Source organism: Miniopterus schreibersii (genome assembly GCF_964146895.1).
Source record: "Miniopterus schreibersii genome assembly, chromosome: 2".
Taxonomy (NCBI): domain Eukaryota; kingdom Metazoa; phylum Chordata; class Mammalia; order Chiroptera; family Miniopteridae; genus Miniopterus; species Miniopterus schreibersii.
In genome coordinates this window covers 20,300,532-20,314,743 of record NC_138102.1, presented here as the reverse complement: position 1 = coordinate 20,314,743, position 14,212 = coordinate 20,300,532, and the positions used below count along the sequence as shown (strand labels likewise).

Genomic DNA, 14,212 nt, shown 5'->3' with positions numbered 1-14,212 from the left:
CTCCCTCTCGGAGACTTGGGCCAAAGGCGCCCTCGCCCTCCTCAGCCCCGGGCTTTGGTGCGCGTGGCGGTGCGGGGCCGTGTTTACTGTGATGGGGTCTGGGCTCGTCTCTGTAGGTGGGTGCGGGAGAGGCGCGGGCACCGAGACGACGAGCCCCGCCGGCGACCCGGGTGTGCGGAAGGTAGACTAGAAGCGGGGCGCGGGCGACGGAGAGAAAGGAAGGGAAGCACGAAGGAGGGGGAATGGAGGCCGAACTCCGGAGCTGTTGGGCGGGCAGGGGGACGAGGGCCGGGGCCCAGGAGAACGTGCTGGGCAGCTGGGAGCTGTCGGGGAAACTGGGCGCTGGTGGGAGAAACCGGGACGCCGAGGGAGCGGCTCCGCGGGAAGGCAGGCGCTCGGTCCCCTGGGTCGCTGCCCGAGGACTCGGGCCGCCCGCCCCACCTCCTACCTCCCGCGAACGGCTGACTCAGTCCTCCAGGCCCTTCCCGATGCCCCCTTCCCCAGCTCCCCAAGCTAGAAGGGCCCGAGGCCGTCTCTATGGCTCCACCTCTTTCCTCGAGGGTGACGCCACTCTGAGTGACGACATCACCCACCAATGGGCTCTCAAATTACGGGGAGCGAGGGCGTCCTTCGCGGTGGCATCCCTGGAGGCAGCGAGGTCCAGTTCCCACCCGTAAAATGACTTTCTTCCCTGGCGGCTTTAGTTTAAAGAGACTGTGCTCGGGCGTGGGGGGAGGGAGGCAAGACTGACGTTTTTCTACCTGTCCACCGTCTCTAGGTTGTGGACCAGTCGTCCTCGACACCCTTCGTTGAAGGCCGGGGTAAAGAAGCTCTTACTCCCCGGATAGCCCAACATGCCTGATAGTCGCCATGGTAACCATCTTGGAGTCGTGAATTACATCACTTTCCTGTCTTTCCTTCCCCACCCCCTCCAACTGCGCAACTGCGGCGGAGGGAGCACTGGAAAGAGGGAGTGGCAGAAAGGGCGGGAATGGTAAAGAAAACATCTTTAGCATCCCTCTGGCCCAAAACTGGAAAGCTGTGTAATCTGAATTTGCATTATAAATGTTCTCTTAACAGGCATTGTTTATGATCAGTACTTTCTGTAAAAATCTCAAGTAATATTTAAAATATATATTATAGTAGCTGTGCGGGTTTTGAGGGGCACTTCAGTGCCTAGGATGGGCAACTGAGCCATCTTGGGAATGTGAAAGATCTAGAAATGTTCTCACTCCCTAGTTATCTCTACTCATCCATTTTATCTACCTCTAGAAAGAAGAAAAAAAATTTAGTGGCTCTTCTGTGACTAAAGCCAGACAGCAAGGAATACCTTTCTCACAGAGAGCACTTCTCTTAACATGTTAGCTGACCACAGACTTTACTCATCTGGGCTGCACATTTGTAAGAATGAAAGATGGCGGGTATTAAATTTCAGAGTTTTTTTGGGGAGGGGGGGTTGTTCTTAAATACATACTGCTTTTAATCCGCAAAGCATTTTCAGCTAGTAGCTAAATGGATCAACTATGTTAACTAGGCAAAACTTTTCAGTTTGGCCACTAGAGGGCCCTTTGTGCATGTGTGATGCCCAACTTTCCACGTAAAGGTTTCACTTCACATTCTATGTTTACTAGATTTAACAAATTCTATAAAGCTTTGGTCTTTTTACGTTTTTGTTTTTGTTTTGTTTTCTCCTGAAAATTCCCGATGGTAAATTTTGAGCTCTAAAAGTCTAGGCTATAATTTTCACATTAATTTCATAAATTAATCACTGCACAACCATGTACCCGTACTTTTCTGGAAAAGATAAAGGATGCAAATATATTCCCCTGAGTTCGCTGGGAGACATTTTATACCGGGAAATATTCTTATTCATGCATTCTATTCACTTACAACCAGGCACAGTGAAAAGCATTAAGTATTCATAAACCAGATGCATGATTCCAAGATCACTATTTGAAAGATGAGCTTGATTTTCTACCATGGCCATATGTCAGCAATCCTATTCTGCAAAGGGAAGGGTTAAGAATCTTTCTTACTGAAATTCATTTCTTCAAAGCAATGTCTGCCTTCTCCTGTTTTTAGGACTGGCGACTTTTTGACATTCAGGATAAGTGATCTATGATGTAAGGAGTTTTAGTTATAATCTTTTAAAAAGAAACAAAAAATGTTTTTCTCCCTAACTCTGGTCCTGATTGTTAGATTGCTGTCTTAATGACCTGTTTGCCCATTTTCTTTGAAGAAGAGAAGGCATATTCTCTTCAGATGTTAGATGCTAAAAATATAGTTATTTTAAATGGCCATTTCCCTACATATGGTTCCAAATCAAATGTTATTAACAATGTATTTTATAATGTTTTGCAGAAAGAGACTATGCATCTACTTCACATACCCTTAATTTTAAAGTTAGCATAGTTTTAGAAGAAAATCAAAATAAAATCCCCAGGGACAACCAGATTCTCCTCAAGGGGAAAATCCAGGTGTCTGGTCAAGGCAACAGTTTATCAACAAAACAAGGTAAACATGGGAAGGTGGAAAAGAAGGGTGGAGGTAGAAAGGATCATAGGAAAAAAAGAAAAAAGACCAATTTAACCTTTCTTCCCAGGAGACTGAATCAAACTCTTTGGAGGTCTGTGTTCCAAAAAGGCATCTAGGAATTTAAAACAAAAAATGTGATTTTATTGATTCCTTTAACTTCGGTTGCTACACATGGCATAGATACTACATAAGCATAGTTTTAGAAATATTTAATGATTAATTGTAATGGGAATGCTTAATTCTGAATATCATCCTTAGTATTATCAACAGGGTCATGTTTTAAAAACTAATACATAATTAGTAATCATTAAAATAATTGATCTGGCTCTAGCCGGTTTTGCTCAGTGGTTATAGCCTCCGCCCTCAGACTGTCCAGGTTCCATCCGGCCAAGGGCATGTACCTTGGTTGCAGGCTCCTGCAGGCTCCCTGGGGATGCATGTGGGAGGCAACCAATCCATGTGTCTCTCTCACAACGATGTTTCTCTCTCCCCCCACCCCTCTCTGAAAAACAATGAAAAAAATATCCTCCAGAGAGGATTAAAATAATTGATCTGTAGGAATGTTTTAACTTCTTATTTAAGTGGTATTTAAAGATATCAGGAAATTTCTCGTAACTGTACCAAATAGATCCAGCACTATAACATCCATGGAGAGTATAGCATCTAGTAGTGATATGGCTTTATTAATCTCAAAACCGAGAGCAGAGTTTTGGTTTCCTCATCTGATTGCTGCCTGTGTTTCCTTGGTACATTCTCTGTGCTGCAACGTTCTAGTCATTATCAAACAGGCCCCAGGAAATATCACCAAATCTGCACGCCCCAGCAAGAACAGTTTACGGTGTCACACCCCCAGGTCCTTCCATTGTTTAACATAAATTTCCTAGGATGGGGAGGGCTAGAGGGTTACAGGGAATTTGTACTCCCTTTCCCTCCTCTCGTGCTCGAGTGAATTCTGAGACAAATGCCCTCCCATCCCTGTAGAGGGAGATCTGGCGGCCAGCCGCAGAAGGCCCAGGCACGGGAAGCGGGCACGGAGCCCCCTGGAGCCCCCGGGTCCCTCGGGCCCCGGGGTCAGGAGGCGCTGACTTCTTTCTAGTTACCCACAAGCCTCCGGGCCCGCAGCGCGAGCAGGAAGAAGGCGCGCGGGGCCCGGTGCCTGCTAGGGCGGTCGGCGCTTCCGTAGCAGGGGCTGAGATGCCTCCAAGGCCTCCAATGCGTGCAGTGGGGAGCGTGCGGCTGAAGCCTGCCCCCCGAGAGACGGGCTGCCCCCGAGGGTCAAGTAGGAAGTTGCGGCCACGGTGTCCACACGCAGACCCATGTGGAACAGGCGGCGCTGACAGCTGTCGGACGGAGGACAGCCCAGGAGGCGCATCGGTTGTTGTACTCTGTCCCCGTCGTCTTAACCGGGCGCCCGTCCCTAGGTTATTTCTAACATCCAGGGGTTGGAGAGCAGTACCACCCGGAGGTGTACCATACGGTGTTCAGTATACGTGCTGTTATTAAGTACGTAACACACACGAGCACGATTTCACCGCGCACGCCCAACCTTGAACCTGCCTTCCCTGTCTTCTAGTTTGGTTTTGGGGTGGCTCCCCTCCGCACCGTTCCTTCCCGTCTCTGAGCCTGGATCGCCCGCGGTCTCACTTCTCGTCTAGGCTCCCTCGGGCTGCTCTCATTTCGGTTCTCGCTCCGGCCCCTCCTTCCCGCCCCGCTGACTAGCCTCTTCCTCCTTTTTGCCCCCCGCGCCCCAAACTCAGGACTGCATTTCCCGGTAGGCGCCGGGGCAGCCAATGAGCGGCTGAAGATTTGGCGGCGGCGGCGGCGGCGCTCTGAGAGTCGGGGTGGGGGGGCTTTGTGCGCGGCGTCGGTGGCGGCAGCGGCGGGAGCGGCGGCAGCGGCAGCGAAGGCCACAAGCTAGGCGAGGCCGGGGCCACTGTCCACTGGTCGCCGCGGACAGGCGAGCGAAGGCCCACTCGAGCCCGGAGGACCCTCGCTGCCCCAGTCGGCCGCCAGCCACAGGCTCCTCTCCGGTAGCAGCGGCTGCGCGGAGACCCCCCCATCCGTCCACCCCCTCTGCCTACCCCACCTCCCGCAGCCGTCCTCCTCTCCGCTCCGGCCGGCCTGGCCAGCCTGGCCGTGGCCCTCCTCCGTGCCCGCCGCCATGGCAGAGGCATCCTGCGCGAGAAAAATCTAGCCCGGGGATTTCATGCGGCCTAGCTTGGTTCCGTCTCCTCCCCCCGCTGCCCCGGCGGCTGCCCGCACCCCAGTCCCGCTCCGGGCCTCCGTGTCTCTCCTGTGATCCTACTGACACGGCCGGGGGTTAGAATGGAACAAACTGAAGGTAAAGTGAATGCGTGCGTGTTTGTGTGTGTGTCTGCTGGAAGGGCCGAGGAGGGGCCGACTTAGGGATGGGACCGTGGTCGGGAGAGAGACCTTAGCCCGAGTGGGAGGACGAGCGAGTGGCCCGCAAGGGTTCAGGGGAACCTAGAAGGAGGAGCAGATGGCAAGGTGGGGGGGGTGAAGGGTGTGGGGAGGTGGGGCAGGGGAGGTGGGATTGGGGTAAGAGCTGGAGTGGCGCTGGGCTGGGAATTGGGAGTAGAGGTGGGATGGGGGCGGGGATAAAGATGGACGGGGGAGGGGCGGGGAAGAGGAGCGGAGTTAGACCTGGGCAGGCGGAGGAATAGGGAGGCTTGGGGGTGTCGGGTAGGAACTGGGAGGGTCTGGGGGAAGGAGATGGAATTTGATGGAGACATGGGCATCAAGGGAGAAACGAGGGAATGGAAGTGGAGGAAGAGGTGGATTAGGAAAAGGGAGGAGAAATGATTGAAACTGGATGCAAAAGGAAGGTAGGAAATAGACTGAGGAAACTGGAAGACCTAGTATTGGGATAGAGAAGGAAATTAACTGAATATGGAAAATGATGGGAACTAGCGACCAAACATCACAGAGTGGGAGGAAAAGAAGGGGAAGGGGGTTATTAAAGTGTTAGGGAGGGAAAGTCTTTTGTTCCTATATTTGTGTGTATTCTGTGCCTTTTCTTTCAAGGCTGGAAAATAGAGAAGCAAGTGGTTATGCTGTTATGGTTGTTGTGAAATGCGGAGGTGTGGGTTTTACCCTGTTGAGGGAGGAGAAGTGTTAGTGTTACGATAGCAAGACAGGGAGAGACATGGCCATAATTTGATGGTCTTGGTGAAGGAGTGAAGACTCTTTAGATTTAAAGGGGGCAGGGGCAGCCATGTTTGCTGCCAGGCACTGCAGTGTAAATAAATTCCTTCTCTCCGACATCAGTTTGAATCTGGAAGGGGCCATTTCAGACGGTTAACCCCCTTTCTTTCTATTCATGAACTCTTCCCTTCCATCTTGAGGTCATTTAAAATTATTCATAACCACCAAAGGAGGTAGTGATGTTTTCCATCTCGTGTGTTTTGCTGGCCCCCCACCTTCTGGTTGCAAAGAAGACATGCTAATGAACTGCAGTGTAAATTTTAACCCTTTTTATAAAGTTAAGACTGTATTTTTATTAGCTGAAGGGATCATTAGTACTCTCTTATTTGAGACATGACCATGAAAGGTCTTTTAAATATTCATTTGTTTCAGAGGCCTCAGAAGCAGTCAACATGTTTTCTGCAATTCTTTAAGTAAACAAGGAAATTGCATCGGTTATTTTACTTGGGCTTGTGTTCTTGGCAAAGCATTGTGTGGGGGTGAGAAGGGATTGATTGGAAGATCTGCTTGTCATAGATAATCTGCTTGCTGTATTTTGAGTATTAGAAAATTAGAAATGCACGTAGTATTTTAAAATGGTGTTTCTGATAGCTCTTGCTTATAGGTTAAGAAGCATTTCCATTTTTTATCAACTCTGTTCCCTTCACTTTCACGTTGCTAGCTCAATATGTTCTTCAAATGCCAGTGCAGCATACTGCAATAATCTATGAAGTAGGCATACAGTTCTCAGAGCCTCATTGAGGAGCCAGTATTTTTGGTGGGAACTTCAGGTCACTCTCAGGAAAGCTATAGTAACTCTTCAGTGTATTCACATGTAACTATATTTGTGTGATATGAAATTCAGTTTAAATCCTTACAAATTTAAAGGTAGAAAAATTAGGTGGAAACTCTTTTGTTTTCATATTGAAGAAGATTAAATGTGTGTGTGACCTCTTGTTTTATAATTGTAATTGAGGTAATCTAAACTTTAATTCATCATGTCCATATTTCAACTGTTCTCTGATACCAGGAAGGCTTGTTAAAATTGTGATATGATGGACTCAAACCAGTTGTACTACATATTGATTTAATATACCTTAATGCAATATTTTTTCACTTGTTACATAGAAGTTTAGGAGGTGTTCTTGATCTTTTGGAAAAATTTTGTGAGGAAAAATTCCACTAAAAAACCATTCAGTAAGCCTTTTTGGAATTTATTTTTATGCAGACTGCATTTTTATATCTCCATTCATTTGACATATTATTTGTAATTAAATCATAATTTGTGTGCATGAACTATTAGTGCCATAAATTTTTAGGAAAATGAGAAATTGCTTTATATTAAAATTAACTCACATTGGCAGCTTGAATTACTAAAAAAAAAAGTGTATTCCTATGTATTCAACATTTTGTAAAGACCACAACAAAATCAGGGTCCCTTGCCCAGTTGTCATGAGTATTCTGGCTCCTTTTTAGATATCCATATAATGAAGAAGGCTGTTCTAGTTAGATGACAATTAAAACCCAAACTTTACTCTGATTACCATATCCATCAGCTCACCTGCTACCTAAGAGCTTTTTTTAAAATATATCTTCACCAGAGGATATTTTTTCCATTGATTTTTAGAGAGAGTGGAAGGAGGAAGGGGGGAGGGAGAGAGAGAAACAAACAGACTGACATGTCGATGTGAGAGAGACACATTGATTGGTTGCCTCTTGCAGGAGCTCCAACCAGGGCCAGGGATTGAACCTGCAATCTAGGTATGTACATGCCCTTGACCAAGAATCGAACTCTCGACCTTTCAGTGTGAAGGCTGACGCTCTAACCACTGAGCCACACTGGCTAGGGCTGTAAGAACCCTTTTTTTCATTTAACTTTAAGTTATTAAATATGCTCTTATGTGGACCCGATTGAGTGAGTTTTGGGTAAAAGAAGTTGATTGTATTTGAGATTGGTCATCCTTGAGTGAATTGTCAAATCTGATTCTAGATACTCTTTGTGGAGTTTATAATAACATTCATAATAATCATAATTATAGCTGATAATAGTTGTTCTCTTTCAATGTGCTATGCTGAGTATCTTACATGCATGATTTTCTTTTACCCTCCAGACAGTTGTGTGAGGTTCGTACTATTAACTCCTTTTTACGGACGGGAAAATTGAGGTTTAAGTAGCTTAACATCACACATGGTAAATAGCAAAGCCAGTATTTGAACACAGGTCTTTTCTAATTATACAACCTGAATCAGCAGACCTTTACTTTTAGGTTTTTAAAAAGATTCATTAAGATAATACATGTTCATTATTTAAAAAAATTTTTTTTGAAATATTATAAAAAGACTAAGAGGTTTAAAAAAGTTAACACCCTATTTCCCACTGGTGACCATTTGAAGTTTCTTGTGTGTCTTAGAACATTTCTGTACATATACGTATATCTGTCTTAAAAATGCATGTGAATTTGGCCACACTATCTGCATTTTGCATTTTTGTTTTAACAGGCTATCTGGACCCTGGCCGGATTAGCTCAGTTGATTAGAGCATTGTCTGGATATGCCAAGGTTGCGATTTGATCCCCAGGTTCAATCTGGTCAGTTAATGAATGAGTCGAACAACGAATGATGGATGTTTCTCTCAAATCAATAAATAAAATTTAAAAAAACAGCAACAAAAAACAGCCTATCTGGGACATCCTTCTGAATGAGCACTTATGGATCTATAGCTTTTTTTTAAGGGTAACATAGTATTTCATTGCTTGGAATGTTGTTTAAGTTGTTAACAGGTTTTTGCTATTATAAGTCATAGAGCAGGTCCTGAATTAAGTCCCTAACAGCCTATTTAAATAAAAAGAGATCCAGTACAACTACTTTATTTTACATGAGTGAAAACAGGCTTTGGTGACAACCTGTTACCTGGCTATTTACACCACATCACATTACTTCATTATTATGAAAGTACTTGAGCTTTTTGTGACAGCTCAAGGTGAGAGGGAATTCTCAAGGTTAGGCACGTTTAGTATAATGAATTCAAGAGGATTAAGTTGCAGTGAGGCAAAGGATCATGCTTCTATTTTTCATTTGTTCACTATGTTTTACATATAGCATATGCACAGAATATTTTTGCATGCATAAATGAATCATGTCCAAGTATCTTGAAATTTGTGTTTTGCGTAATGAAGTGGTTTGGGGCAGAATTTTTCCTACTTTAATAAAATTATCAATGAAATAAGACAGCAATGAAACGAAAAAATAAGAGGACCTTTATGGTCCTGGAAAACAATTTGGAAAGAAAAATGCGACATTGGTAAATTTTTTTAAATGAACTATACCTCATTGAAAACAAATTTTAGCCCTGCTGGGCATGGCTCAGCGGTTGAGCATCGACCTAGGATCCAGGCGATCAGGGTTCGATTCCCAGTCAGGGCACATGCCTGGGTTAAGGGCTCAATCCCCAGTGGGGGGCGTGCAGGAGGCAGCCGATCAATGACTCTCTCATCACTGATGTTTCTCTCTCTCTCCTTCCCTCCCTTCCTCTCTCTGAAATCAATAAAGATGTATTAAAAAAGTAAAAAAAGAAAAAAAATTTTTAAAAATCATAGCAGACACTGTTGATAACTTTATTTTTTATTATTTTTGTCTATCAGGACGAAAATAAGTTACCATGGGTACTTATTTATTGGGTTCTTTTAAAACAAAAAGGTAGTCTGTTTTAGATATTTAAAAAATTAAAATCATTAAAGCTTTAAAAAGGTTTAGAATTTGGTATCTATTCATAAAATCTTGATGCAGTGCTCTTTTTAGTTTTACTGTAAGAAAAGTAGAGTCTATTACATTTGAAAGAGCAACAAAGAGGATTTATCCCTTTGTTAATAAACATGTCCAGCATTTGAGTTTTCAATGAATGATGAACTTTATTTCTGCAAGCTAATCTTTTTATAAATATTAATAATGGTAAGTGTAAGAAATTGATTATACTATGGCTACCTAACACATTTTTAAAAAGCTTACAGAGTTTTGTTTTTGGTTTTTACTGTTGACTTTACTAAGTAGTTAATAAATACTTGTAAACACTTCTGTTTCATGTTGGGCCTCTATAATGTGGCATGAAAAGAAGGTTAAAGGCATATTTTAAGTTTTGTGAATTTAGAGAATGGTCAGTTTTTTACTGGATGGATGTGTTGTTACTCCTAAAGTACATCTGTTTATTGACAAGATTTTGAATTTGAAAAGCTCTTTAAAAATGGGTTCTTGGCTTATTTTTAAATATAAATGTGGATCTGTGTCATTGTTGACTTATCTACAATGATAACTTTTTTTCTTACTCAGTTCCCTTTTTCATCTAGATTTAGGGCTGTATTGAGGAGAAAGTGAAAAGGAAAAGGAAAAATTTTTATATTTATAATTTCCATTTATAACCATAGGAATATATCATTATCTAAGAATAATACCTTGCATTTATATTATACCTTCTGAAATGTTGGATAGAATTCCCACACAATAACTCAGCTTTTTTCCTTTTTAATATGAAGTAGGAAAGCACAAGAATTCTTTAACCTAAGAGACTTCAGGAACTCCTTAGGCTGAATAGACTACCATGTTAAATAGAATAAGATTTTCAGATTTCAGTTTGAGTACTTTTTAGAAGGTTTGAAATATATATATATGGGTATGTGTTTCTTGACTTTTTCTTTATAGCCTGCTTTCTCCTTACCTTGATAGACAATTAAACATTACTTTTTAGTGTAAGAATATTTTTCTGCCATAGAACATGCTTTTTCTTATTTTGGTGTAACTTGTATTCAGGGTTCCTGAAATAGATAAGTAGATATTTTAAATTTAAGAACTCTGTGACCTCCTGGGATTTTCTGGGTAAAGCAAAAGTTAGCTTATCAAATTGATTTGTGATGAAGAAGAAAATTAAAAAGTGTCATATGGAGACTTTTGGCCATAGCCAAGACAGTATTGCATCTGTTGAGTCTTGTTTCTAACATCTGTAAGAAAGCTGTACATTAAAAAACAAAACAAAACAAAACACCCCGAAACTTTAATCATTTAAAAAACTTTTAAGTTGTGTAACATGACATAAAGACCATAAAACCTAAGTGTACAGCACAGATAAATAATTAGAAAGTGAACATCATGTAGTCACCACCTAGGTAATAAAACCCTTTAAGAAAAGCTGCAGAGATAACTTTCCTGTAGCTGGTACTGCCTTCCTGATATTTGGACTTTAGGGATAAAAGTATGTTGAAAAATAACCTAAAAATTAATAGCCCTGAGGTGTCAGCAGATGTAAAAACTGAATGACCAGTTTTTACATGTTATTATCAGAAGGATTATCTATGCAATTAAAAAAGAACAGCTTTCTAACTTTTAGTATAGTCATTTAGTGATTTGAAAATCTTGGGCTTTATTAACTAATGTGAAACAAAAATAATATTGAATCCTGCCCTCACTGGTGGGACTCAGCAGTTAGAGCACTGGGCCCTCATACAGAAGGGTCACGGGTTCCATTCCCTGTCAAGGGCACATACCAGAGTTGCAGGATCGATCCCTGGCCCCACTTGGGGCACACACGGGGGCCAGGAAATTGATGTGTCTCTGTCACATTGATATCTCTCTCCCTCTCTCTCCTCTCCTTCTCTTTTCCTCTCTATACCCCCCTCTCCCTCCTTTCCACTCTTTCTTAAAAATCAATGGAAAAAATATCCTCGGGTGAGGATTAACAACAACAAAAAATACTGAATTCTACAAGAATTATGTCATTTTATGCAAAGTGTTTTTTATTCAGAGTTCGTCTCTTTTGCCCTTTTTGATAGGATTTAATGACTTGGCTTTAGATTCATGTGCAAACTCTAATCTTTCAGACTTTTGCTTAGTACGTGTCAAATTTGCCTATAGTAATAATAATCTTCTAACTTAAGTATATTATTTTACAAAAACTAGTTTGACTGTTGCTTCACATTAATGTAAACCATTCAAAAACTATTAACCTGAGACGTAATCAGTAGTGACCATCTATGCTTGACTCTTCATCCTCTGCTGGATTCTTCTTACCTTTTCTGTGTTTTGCCTAGGTGAACCAAATTTCTTTTGAAACTAAAGAAACTTACTTTACTTGATTGTGCCTCCTGGGCTTTCTAGACTATTTTATATGTTTGCAAAGGTTAAATGTTGACTTTCAAGGATTTTAATAGAAAAAGTTGACTGTCCATCCGCCCCACACACACCTGCTGGGAATACAGTCTATTTCTGTAAAACTGTCTTCGTGTTTATGATTTCTGCAGGATCCCTGATATATTAGTATGTAGTATTTCATGTTTGATTGTGGTGAGAAACTTCTTGCTGTGCTTTACTATATCCTCGAGTTTCTTTCTGTAATGCAATAGAATGGTGTTCATTTTTTATTCTGACTGAAGGTTAAAGATATCCCTTGCTAATTTCCCCCCGGAAAGGATGTTTTTTCCTAAATGTGGAAGCAAACATGACTTGATGTAATTATTTTAAAAACCTAAATTAGGTAGTTTGGCTTTGTGTATGAAGTATAGTGAATATGCTTTTGGTCATCTCAGGGTTTCTGTATTATCACCTGCACAGTTATTCACTGGTCATTAGAATATATTTTATTGCCTTGCACTGAGCCTCGTCCCACATACCGAGGTTGCTGGTTTGATTCTGGTCAGGGCATATGCCCACGTTGCAGGCTCAGTCCCCAGTAGGGGATGTGCAGAAGGTAGCCAATTGATGTTCCTCTCTCATCGATGTTTTTCTCTCTTTCTCCTTCTCCCTTCCTCTCTCTGAAATCAATAAAAACATTTAAAAAAAAAAAATTTATTTGGTGACTGAGGTATTGAGGTTAAGGTATTGCAAACATGTAACATACATGCACATACATACCTACCCCTAAGAAATGCTGATGACCCTGTTAGTTTTTATCTTTTAATGGAAAATTTGTACTTTCTAAAGTGGCTACTAGTTTAAAAATAACATTTATTATATTTAAGTTATGAAAGGAGGGAAATTGAAAACCAGTAGGGTATAAAGAAGTTTAAAATCACCTGAAATCTTACCAACTGGAAGTAACTATTATTAACACTTTATTCAATAGCCTTCCAGTGTTTTTTCTTATGTATACAGTATATGTATTTTTTTTTTTTTTACAAATTGGAATTGTACATTTATATTATTTTGTAACGTGCTTTACTGAAAAATAAATTCTTTTTTGAGAATGTGATTTTTTAAATTGTCATAAATTTCATTGTAAAGAATGTTTACCATTCTTCTGTTGAGGGTATTTTAGGCATTTTGCAATTTGGGAATATTATAATTTGATGGCATCCTTACACATTTTAAAAAAACCACTGTATGATTATTTTATTACAGTCAGTTCTTGGAAAAAGAATTACTTAAAAAATATGAACATTTCAGAAGCTTTTGACATATTTTCAATTTATTCTCCAGAAAGGTTTTTTTAAAATAACAGTTTTATTGAGAAATAATTCGCATACTATACAATTCACCCATTTAAAGAGTATAATGCAATGGTGCACATTGCAATGGAGAGTGTTGTATGTGCTTTAAAATATATTTCTTTTCATTCAGATTTTATTTAGAAATACCTTGTTTTAGAAAATGTTTATATAAATTATACTATGCCTGTATAATTAATTGTTGCAAACTTGTCACCATTTGGAAAGTATGGTTTTCTTTTTTAAGAGAGGTTTGCTTTGCTCTAACTGACCTTCACCCTGATAGTTGTACAGTTTGCCGTAAGCCATATAACAAAACATCTTTTTTTTTCTTCTTTTTTTTTTAAACTCAGTGGTCAGTGGAGTGTAGGGCAAGAATCAAGGAGATCTGAGTTCCTGTTCCCACTGTACCTCTTACCTCTGAGGCTCAGTGTTATCTCTAAGTAGAGATGAAAATGACTACTTTATAGAATTACAGGGATCCAAATCAGAAGTGCTAGAGTGTGCCTAGAGCTTTGCGCAGCATCAGTGTCATAACAGTGGGGTTTATCCCAGGCATGATTATTGCTAACAGAGAGTGCCTAGAACTGTACCAGGCATATGTAGCTGGTAGTAAATGACTTTTTTTAATATAAGAAAAATAACACTTGCAAAACAAACTAATCTTTAGTTGCATGCTTAATGGATGAAGAAATAAACTCAGCTGGCCCAAACTCACTTTCATAGAAGTTAAAAGTTGAAAGTTAACTAATGCTTGGTCAGAATGTTTGCATGGGTTATGTGGGTGTTTCTCAGTTGGTAAGAGAGAATTCATGCTGGTACAAGTATGAACATGAAGTTAACTTTCCAGTCCAAGTTATTTACACTGTTGTTATAACAACAGCATGGTGGCTATAGCTTCACCAACACTTAGAGTTCTGATTAAGCAAATAGGTAATCATGTAAATTTTGAATTTATGGTATGAAGTTACTTACGTTCTTTTATTGATAACTTATTTTGAAAACAC

The 14,212-nt window shown here is 41.2% G+C and overlaps 1 protein-coding gene across 4 annotated transcripts in view; it reads left to right on the top strand.

The window, feature by feature from the left end:
• The first annotated feature begins 4,320 nt into the window (after positions 1-4,320).
• The window catches only part of NSD3 (nuclear receptor binding SET domain protein 3), a 92,525-nt gene continuing 82,633 nt past the window's right edge, over positions 4,321-14,212 (top strand). For all 4 annotated transcript variants that reach the window (XM_081127051.1, XM_081127052.1, XM_081127050.1 and 1 more), the window contains exon 1: positions 4,321-4,876. The gene's annotated coding sequence lies outside the window, so the exon portion shown is untranslated. The remainder of the gene's footprint in view (positions 4,877-14,212) is intronic.